Source organism: Elephantulus edwardii, unplaced genomic scaffold (genome assembly GCF_000299155.1).
Source record: "Elephantulus edwardii isolate Elephantulus edwardi_28Jun2011 unplaced genomic scaffold, EleEdw1.0 scaffold00043, whole genome shotgun sequence".
NCBI classification, from domain to species: Eukaryota; Metazoa; Chordata; class Mammalia; order Macroscelidea; family Macroscelididae; genus Elephantulus; species Elephantulus edwardii.
In genome coordinates this window covers 4,041,781-4,053,037 of record NW_006399793.1, presented here as the reverse complement: position 1 = coordinate 4,053,037, position 11,257 = coordinate 4,041,781, and positions in this window count along the sequence as shown.

Below are 11,257 nucleotides of genomic sequence, written 5' to 3'. Positions count from 1 at the left end.
TCTGACGCATAAAAAGTGATTGTAAAGACCATGGGCCTGTATCAGATGCACTTTAGTCTCCAGAAAGACACCATTCCTCTTCAGTACTTTGGAGAGGTCCCTAACAACAGATATGATTACATCAGATAATCTGTTATGCATAAAGTTGGTTTAAGTAGGATTTGACTTATAGGCACCTAACAACAATATAGTTCAGTTTACCTTCTAATGTTTTATTCCTGAAACTATTTCTTAAAATAGAGTACTATCCTTTTTGAAACTCTGGCCTTTCTTATTTATATGAACAGTAGAATAAAAGGTAAATTATTATCATTTTTATAGCTCTTAGGCCTCTTCAGTGGAGAGAGCTGCTTGTCAGTTGTATTTGCCCAAGTCCTTTAAATTGATGAGTAGATTTTGGAGAAAAGCAATAGAATCTAAATTTGGCCTCACTTTGAGCTTTTTGCCAGTTTCCTGCAGAGCTGGCTGAGAGAAAGTCAAAGGACACAGATTTAAAAACAGAGTGGATAGGTTAAATGATTACATTTTCTTAAGAGTTTAGCAATTATGCATTGTAATTTCTTATACATATTATCTTGTAAATAAGTGCAGACATAATAATTGTACCTAGTTGTTGCTTTATTGAAATATGTTAAAACTCACATATACTTAATTTTTTCCACATGGTGGTATCAAATAATCCTTTCTTTATTAACCATTTATTTCATTATTTTATTTATGTGTACATTTTTCTATTATATTAATGTAGAATATTTGATGCTTTATTGTCTGTGAATGTATTAAAAATTTGTGAACATTTTGATCTCTATTTTATTTATATAGCTGTGCCTATTTTCTGAACATGCGTAACTACTGCTCATTGAGCTCATTTTTTTGACAAGATATTTAAAACAATTTTAACTTTATTATCCCAGACCAAGAAATAATTATATATATATATCCAATTTGAGGAGAAAAAGTCATCTCCTTTTCAAACAAAGTCCACGACAAAACATATGTTCATTCTGGTTCTTTATTGTGGTATTTATTTGATGATGATTTGAATTGTGTGTTTCAGTTCTTTTAAATCAATTGTTGCAGGTTTTGTGGAATTACTAGCAGATTGGGTTAAAATTTTGCTAGCTAAAATAATATTTTTTTTAATTTCAAGGGTATTAAAATTTATAACAAAACCATTATCGTAATCATTTTAAGTTAAATCAATTGGATCAACTTAAGCAAACAACACTGCTGTTTATGTCAAATATTCTTTATTCACTGACAATAATTCTCCATTCCCCCAATAATCATAAGTGAACTATTCACTCTGTACACCTGTCTATCCCATACAAATAGAATACATACCTAACATTTGTCCTTTAGATTTTTACATTTAATTAGTATAATGTTTTCAAGGTGATTTATTAGCCTCATGTGTTGGAACTTCATTTCTCTTGGTGAGTGAATAATCATTTATTGTTTATTTATGCCACATTTTACTTATCCATGCCGCCAGTGAAGGATGCATGTGTTTTTCTACCTGTTTACTATGGTGAACATTGGGGTGCAAGGATATATTGGAATTCTTGTGTATGCCTAGAAGTGGAATTACTAAGTCATATAGATATTCTATGTTTAACTTTCTGAAGAACCATGAAACTAAACCAAATCCAAATTGCCAAGAATCTTATTTTTAAGTCTCAAATGGTAAATTTATTTTAGGTTTTCCTGATTTCTTGCTTATGTATATAGAAAACCCTTTCCTTATGCCTTAACTCTATTTGATTAAGTCCAATTTGATATTTTCATGAAAACATCACACCCTTAAACAATTTTTAATGCATTCTAACACCTTTATATAAGATCAGGGAAAACTGCTTTTGAAAGCCATGTGTTTTGCTCCTTTATTTTAACAGCTGGTAAAAATGTGTTATCCCAGTATGGCTTGAAATTTTAATAATATTAGATAATCTCTGGAATTTTTATTATTTTGGTAAATTTTAACTGGTAAATAAAGTCATTATCATTTTGACATTTACTGTAATCTACTAAAAGGATAGACGTAATTAAGATAGATGACCTTTAAAAATTTTATGTTGTAGCAGTCATGGTGTTGCATCGTCAAAGACACAGCAGATCTGTTCCAGTCGATTAACTACCAATTTGTGTGAAAAATTTCTTACTGTGGCCTGGACTGCTGTCCTGCCTGGAGCACTAGGCTGTGGTGTTGCTGCCTGGAGGCGCCCTGGTCCCTTCACCTAGAAGCCCAGCCCCTTAGTCTAGTAGCCCTGACTCCACTGCCTGGACCCTGAATCTGCCACCTGGAGCACCTGGTCCTGCTGCCTGGGTGGCCCTGTTTGCCTGGATACCCTGCCACCTGGAGGACGACCTGCTGCGACCACTCTGAACTGCACTGGGGACACCAGTATCACAGGTGAAGCTACTTCCTCCCCCATCTCAGAGCTTGAGCTGCTTTTAGCCCTGGGCACCTTGGACCTGCCTAGTTGCAGCAGTTGCCTGACATTAGCAGTTCACTGCTAATCCAAAGGCCATTTCTCTCCCCAGCTGAAGCAAGTCTTCCCTTGAGTCAAAAGTTCAGAGAGTAGGGTGGGTGGGGAGAAAAGTGCAACAATGAACGAATGGAATTCTAAAATCTCTGTAGATGTTCACTGAAATTAATAATAATAATAAAAAAGACTTAAAAAAATTCAGAGAGAAACTCAGCCAGGATAGCTGCCCAGCCCGCCTCTGGAACAATGACTTCCTGAGCCAAGTTGTACAAATTCTACCTTAAGATGATCAAAAGGTAATACAGACTGTAATAGGTGCTGTCAGTCTATACTTATGGTAGTACATTTTAAGAAATTATTAAAAATCATACATCAGAAAATGATGATCATTACTATAGTACTTTGATATTAAAATAAATATATGAATCCTTATCATATGTAACCTTAGTATTAATTTTACATAAAAACATCAGTGGAAAGTGGAAGTAGTTGATTGTTAAATAAATGTAGTCAGCTTAAATTATATCTAACAGTAACTATAATTAAAATGACTACTTGAAAAAATATTTATGGTAAACATGGTAAGCGTTGTTGTTATGTGCCGTCGAGTAGCTTGCGACTCATAGTGACCCTATGTACAACAGCTCTAAACTCTGCTCTGTCCTGTGGCAATCTCATTGTCTCCGACACACTCATCCCAATTGCCCCAGTCACGAAATCAATCCATCTCCCAGAGGGCCTTCCCCTCCTGTGCCTACCCTCCATCCTCCCAAGCATGTTGTCCTTCTCCCAGGACCGATCCCTCCTTACAATATGTCTAAAATAAGTCAGATGAAGCCTCAGAATCCTTGCCTCCAAGGAGCAGCCCGATTTAACCCTTTCCAGGATGAATCTGTTTGTTTTCTTAGCAGTCCATGGCACTTTCAGCACTCTTCTCCAGCACCAGAGCTCAAAAGTATCAATTCTCCTTCTATCCTCCCTGGTCATTGTCCAGCTCTCTGACACATAACAAATGATTGCAAAGACAATGGCCTGTACCAGACGCACCTTAGTCTTCAGAGACACATCATTGCTCTTGAGTACTTTAGAGAGGTCCCTAACAGCAGACTTTCCCATGGCAATGTGCCTTTTAATTTCCTTGCTGCTGGTGCCAAGAGTGTTGACTGTGGAGCCAAGAAACTAAAACTGTGTACAATCTCAATCTCTTCACCATCCATCCTGATGCTGCCAATTGGTCCAGTGGTGAGAATCTTTGTCTTCTTGACATTGAGCCTCAATCCATATTGTAGGCTGCAGTCGTTGACCCTCTGCAGCAAGTGCTTCAGGTCCTCCTCAGTTTCAGCAGGCAGGGTTGTGTGTCATCTGCATAACGCAGATTGTTGACAGATCTTCCACCAATCCCGATGCCACACTTCTTCTCATAGAGTCCAGCCTCCCGGATGATCTGTTCTGCATACAGGTTGAAAAGGTATGGAGAAAGGACACATCCCTGGAGTACGCCCTTCCCAATTTTGAACCATGCAGTGTTTCCTTGTGCTAAGAGTTAAAAACCTTATTGCATGTAACAAAAAAAAAAAACTATCAAAAAAGCTCTTCAAATCCCAATCCCCGCTGTCACCACATAGACTATAAATAATAGCAACCCCCCATAAAGTTTCCAAAGCTCTAAATATTTTACATATTTTTATTGATTTGCATAGAATCATATATATATACATAGTTTCATTCATGTATATTGTTTTTCATGCGGTCATATTTTGTATAATTACCATTGATCTATGCCTATTATCACCCAGTCTATATTGTTCAAGTACCTATGAGATCTTTCCCACTCCTTCACACCTTCATCTATCCACTAGCCTCTTCTGTTCTAGTGAATTCCAATCCCCACCCCATCCTCTTGTGTCCCTTTCTCTTTCTCCTTCCCCTTTTGAACATCCATTGCTCAATTATCCACCTGTTTTCACAATAATGAACTTATTTAGTGTTTGTTCTTATGAGACTGAATTATTCTTATCAGCATAATGATCCCTAGTATTCAACCCCTACTCTGTCATTTTCCTTCAGGTACATTATCCTCCCAGCTTTGACTCCAGCCAAGTTTGCTCTTGCCTTTGAGCAAATAAGGATTGGCAAAAGAAGGAAGCCGTTTTGATCCTCCCTTCCATTTGGGCACTCAGGTCTAATGTGGAGCTCGAAACATCCCAGATCCACTGGAGAGATCACCTATACCTGGGACATTATTTTGTGGTGGCAGTCGTGCACCTCAGCTAGAAGGCTCTAACACCCCATCCATGGCCCTGTCCTGTCACAGTGACAGAGGCCTCAAACGAGCCTTGCACTGTGATTTTTCATATCAACTATCAGAGAAGAGACATTGTGTCATTAGAAGATAGTCCAAGAGCAGGAGCTCAGAGACAAAAACCATCATCCAGAACTGCCAGAGAAAGAAAGCCTTTCGCTAAAATTGGTGCATGGGATTCTGACTTGGAGTCTACTAAATTATGAGATTTATCTGTCAATTTATCATATTGGGAAATGATCTGCACATTGTTAATTATTTTATAGCTTAAGTTATAATCTTGCTTGCTTATCATTAATTATTCTTATTAGTACACGACTTGTCAGTCAGTTTAATGTACTATGGTATCTTGAGGGTGTGTTAATGCTGAAAGTTGGGCTATTTGTGTATCAAATGACAGAAAGGATCACCTATGACGGACAAGTTTTAGTAGAGCTACTAGATTAAGACAAACTAGGAAGCAGGATTGGTCATCTACTGTGTAAATAGAAGGACTCTGAAAATCCTATGAACAAGAAAGGAACACATATAGTTACAGTATTAAAGGTAGAGCCTTGATTGCAAGTCAATCAAAAAGAGAAGAAACAGTCACAAACATCCTTTAAAAATTGGAGTTTGGAATGTTGGAAAACTAGGAGTTGTGAAATATGAAATGAAATGCATGAACATTGACATTTAAGGAATTAGTGAGATGAAATGAACTGTCTTTGGCCACTAAAATTATGATAATCATATGATATACTATGCTGAGAATGAAAATCAAAAGAAGAATGATATTGCATTCATAGTCAAAAAGACAATTTCAAGTTCTCTTCTCAAGGATAATATTATGAGTGATAGTATATTATCCATACACATTCACAGAAGACCTGTTAATATGACTATTATTTAAATAAATGCACAAATCTCTAAAGCCAAATAAAAGGGCACTGAATATTTTAATCAAATTTTGCAGTCCACAACTGACCAAATATGTAATTAATGTGTGTTAAGGATGCAAAAGATGGAAAAAATGAAGGAATAGTTCTAGGAAAGTATGAATTTGGTGACAGAAATAAAGCCAGAAACATAATAATTTAATTTTTTATGTTAAATTATTTATTAATAGTGAATGTCTTTTAAAAAAATACAAACAACAAATTTACAAATGGACTTTACCAGATGGAATTAATAGGACTAAGAGTGACTGCATATGTGGAAGGAATAAGAAGCTCAATAGCTGTAGTCAAAATCAGGCCAGATGCTGATTGTGGAACAGACAGTCATTGATTCATGTATTAAAGTTTGAATCGAAGTTGAAGAAAGTTAAAACAAGTCCACAAGAACCAAAATATGATCTTGAGTCTATCCCACGTGAACTTAAATATGTTTGAAGCATTGAACACTAATGATCAAATCTGGATGTGAGATGAATCAAGGAAGAGAACAAAAGGTCACTACAAAGGTCTCCTGATTTCCTGGCTGCTGTTACCAGGAGTGTTGACTGTGGAACCAAGTAAACTAAAACTGTTAACTATCTCAATCTCTTCATCATCCATCCTGATGCTGCCAATTGGCCCAGTGTTTAGAATCTTTGTTTTCTTGATATTGAGCTTCAATCCCTATTGAAGACTGAAGTCCTTGACTTTCTGCAGCAAATGCTTCAGGTCCTCTTCAGTTTCAGCAAGCAGTGTTGTGTCATCTGCATAATGCAGGTTGTTGAATGCATTAGACCAAGAATTATTAATCCGAATATCATAAATGAGCAAAACACGTAACTTCTAAAAAACTTGGAAGATCAATTCCACTTAGAATTGCCTATGTACTGGTCATGGGTGGAGCCCTATCAATCTACTGCTGAGATAATAGCTATTTTAAACCAAATAGAGCTAATGTCTACTCTGAAAGACATGTACCTCTCTACCTCATGTCTCTTTGTCATATTCTGATGATTTATGTGTTTCTATGATGCTGAAGAATATGCCATCAGTATGTCAAACACATATAGGACCCCTCATGGTGGTTTAGATTTCAGCCAAGATTATGGACTAAACCAAAGTAGGAAGCATTTCTGAAATAATGGGCCTTTGAAAAATCTAATAGTAGAAGTGGACCATTGTCTAAATCAGTCAAAATAAATGAGGCCATAAAATTGAAAGACACTCAAATCAGGGACCTTTCCAGAGTACTGAAAAGCAACATTGTCAATCTAGAGACTAAGGTGTACCTGATCCAGTCCATGGTCTTCACAATTACTTGCTATGCATCTGAGAGTTGTATAATGTCTAAAGATGATAGAAGAATAATTGATGCCTTTGAGTTGTGGTGCTGAGGGAGATTCTTAAACATACTCTGGAGTGCTAAGAAAACAAATAGGTCTGTCTTTGAAAGGGTGAAACCAAGTTTCTCCTTGGAGGATTTTGAAGCTCTGTCTGGAGGTACCAATCCTTGGAAAAGGACATCATGCAAGGAAGGGTGGAGAGACAATGCAAGAAAGGAAGACCACAGATGAGATGGATTGATACAGTAACTAGGGCTATAGGAGTAAATGTGTCAGAGTCAGTGAGCTGGCTCAGGACAGGGTAGGTTTCAGAGCTATTGTACATAGGGTCACTATGAGTCACAGGTGACTTGATGGCACATAACTAGAACAACAACAACTCAAAATGGACTGGGAATTCTAAAATTAGAATCTACCTGAGTAATCTAGATAGAATAAAGTTTTCCATCAATGAAGGATCTTCATTTGCTAATGTGGCACAACTCAAAATAAGGAGAAATAGTGACAGACGTCCATTAATAATCAGTACATGAAATGTATATAGTATGAATTTGAGAAAACTTGAAATTATCTAGGAGGAAATGGAATACATAAAGATCAATATTCTAGGTATTGGTGAGTTGAAATGGACTGGTATCCGCCGTTTGGAATTAGACAATCATAAGGTCTACTGCACTAGAAAAGACAAACTGAAGAGAAATGATAATCATTATCAAAAAGAATATATCAAGATGGAACTTGAAGTTAAATGCTGACAGTGATAGGGTATTTATATACAATATAGGGAAGTTCTGTTGATGCAATTATTACTCAATTTGCTCAGCAACCACTTAAGACAGAGAGGAAGAAATTTAGGATTTCTAAAACTTGTTCACCCTTTTATTGATTAAATGTGCAATTAAACCATATTAATAATTACTGATGACTTGAATGTAAAAGTTGGAAACAAAGAGGAAAGATTGGTGGTTGGAAATAGAAATTTGATAATATAGAGAAAATGGCTAGAAATTGAAGACATAGTCAAAGAGGATGTAGAATGAAGCATATTGTTGACATCAATTCCATCATGGCTGATAGCAGACAATACCAGAAAGAAGAGCTTCCAGACTTAGAAGTAGAACTGATCATCTACTTCTGAAGTTGTAAGCCTTCAAAAACTCTATGTATAATGGCACATACTTTCGAAATGTTGCCAGGAAAGGCCTCTCCTTGGAAAAAGATATCATGCTGGGAAAGGTAGAGGTTCAGTAGAAGAGAAGAAGACATCCAACAAGATGGATTGGGCCAAAGATGTAGCAATTGCCTTGAGTATGTATGTCATAGATGATTAAGATGTCTCAGAAAAGGGCAAGATTCAGATCCATGGTCACTGTATGTCATAGTGAACTTGACAGCACCTAACAACAATATACAAAGAGAAGAATTCTGGTGGCATAGTTCATGAGCAATTTCACTACTAATCTATAAGTCAAGCCTCTTTGACAGTTCAAATCTACTAGTAGATCCATGGGAGAAATAAGAGCAATCTCCTTCCTTACAATTCACAGCCTGTGGAGACCACCTCATTGATCAATTGTCAATCAGTTTCAACTCAATTACCATGAGTTGAGTTTAGTTAATCAAAGACATCCAATTGTGTCTAATCCTAACAAACTATGAATTACATTTAAAGAATAAATTTCTTCTTAATCTTAAGAAAATAAAAATTCTCACAACTGAACTAATAAATAATAACATGATCAGTAGGGAAAACCTTGATGTTATCAAAGATGTAATTATGTTTAGGTTCACAACAAACATCATAGAAGCAATAGTTTAAAAGTCAAGCTTTAGACCAAGAACTCAACAAATGCTATCTGCTACTAAGAACATCTTTAAAGTGTTAAAGTGTAAGAGAATACTTCTAAGGACTAAGGCGTGCTTGATTCAAATCATTCTATTTCCATATCTTCATATGAATGTGATAAATGGGCAAATTATAATGAAAAGAATAGCTTAACCGTTTTCATTCTGGTTAGGTGAAGAATGTTGACTATACCATAGACTGCCAAAAGAACAAACAAATCTGTCAGCCAGAATCCTCCTTAGAAACAGAGATGTCAAGTGTCACAAACTCTGAGTTATTATTAGGAGGGGCCACTCCCTGTAGAAAGACATCATGCTTCATAAAGTATCGGGTAAACAAAAAAGAGGAAGACCTTCAATGAGATGGATTGTCACAGTTACAGTGATAATGGCATCATTTGTCAGTATGGTGAAGTACAAGTGTTTCTGTAATGCCACTATGAGTCAGATAAGACTTGACTTTACATAATAACAACAACAATAACAAACACATGCATCTTTTATTTCTGCCTATTTAAATGAGAATATTTAAGTTGTCCTGATAACACACATACCCAAAGATCATCTCATTGTAAGAAAAGCCAATATACTTACCTGGATAGGCTGAGAAGAACAAGAGAGACAGTCAGCAAATCCCCAGCTATTTCAGCCAGTCCAACCAAAGTCCAGTCCCTGCAGAAACAAAGTATAAAGAACCAAAGAATGCAAGTAAAAGGCAATACTAAGCTCAGTAAAGCCATCCTTATTAATTTAGTAGTTTGCGACACTACTGTGAAGATGTATACATCACAAAGAAGAGACATCATAAAGAAGAGACAGTCCATCTTTGTTATGCCTTGTCTAAATTTATCTTGTTTAGCATTGCCATCAAGTAAGAACCAATTCATAGGTGACCCTGTAGTGGGTTTTTAGAGGCTGTAAATCACATTAAAGGAGATTGCCCATCTTTCTCCCTCGAGAACCTCTGATTGGCAGTACAGCTCTTAAATGCAAAGTAAAATGATTATTTTGTTTCACTGTAATTTGGGAAGAATGCATATATAGCTAAAACAATATCTAATATATCATTGAAACAATTGAGTACTCATTTTAAAATTTGTATAAATAATGGAAAATTAGATAATAATGTTTCTTTATTAATTGACTTAATAATTTTAATTTTATATCTTATTGTTACATGCTGTCAGGTTGCCTGTGACCCTATGTATAATAGCCCTAAACCCAACTCTATCCTGTGACAATCTCACTCTCTCTGAAACACCTACACCCATTACCCCAGTTACTGAATCAATCTACCTCATAGAGGATTTTCTTTCCTGTGCTGTTCCTCTGACCTCCCAAGCATGACGTCCTTCTCCAAGGACTGGTCCCTCTTTGCAACATGTTCTGAAGTATGTCAGACAAAGCTTAAGAATCCTTGCCTCCAAGGAGCAGTCTGGTTTAACCCTTTCCAGTATGAACCTGTTTCTTTTCTTTTCTTTTTTCTTTTTTTAAATTTATTATTAATTTCAATGAAAATTTACAGAGACTTTGGATTTCCATTCACTCATTGTTGCACTGTTCTCCCCTCAAAACTCCCCCCCTAGTATACTACCCTCTTGGAAAAATAAAAGAAAAATTCTTTCATTGTTTTACAATCCCTCCCCCCAGGTCCACTCCACTATACAGCCTTCACTCTGGACTCCTGTCATTACAATAATCCCTAATAATTTTCCCTCTTAAACAGTTTTCTCCCTCATCTGTTTCAATGCAGTATTCATTGTGGAACCCATCCTTCTCAGTCTCCTTCAAACCCCGAGGTCAGTCCTGCTTTACAACGGTGGCACAATGCAGTATTTGTCCTTTTGTGACTGAGATGCTTCACTCAACATAATGTCCTCCAGGGTCACCCATTTTGAATAATATTGCATGAACCTGATTATTTTCTTAGCAGTCTATGGTGTATTCAATACTCTTCTCCAACACTGTAGCTCAAAGGCATCAATTCTCCTTCTAGCCTCCCTAAGTCATTGTCCATAGCAAGTTATTGTAAAGACCATGGTCTGTATCAGGCACACCTTAGTCTCCAGATGGAGGCCATTGCTCTTCAGTACTTTGGAGAGGTCCCTAACAGCAGACTTTCTCATCGCAATACGTCTTTTAATTTCCTGGCTGCTGGTGTCAAGAGTGTTGACTGCGGAGCCAAGCAAACAAAAACTGTGAACAATCTCAGTCTCCTCACCATCCATCCTAATGCTGCCAATTGACCCAGTGGTGAGAATCTTTATTTTCTTGATATTGAGCCTCAATCCATACTGAAGACTGCAGTCCCTGACCTTCCATAGTAAGCATGTCAGCTTGCTTCTGAGTTTCAGCAAGCAG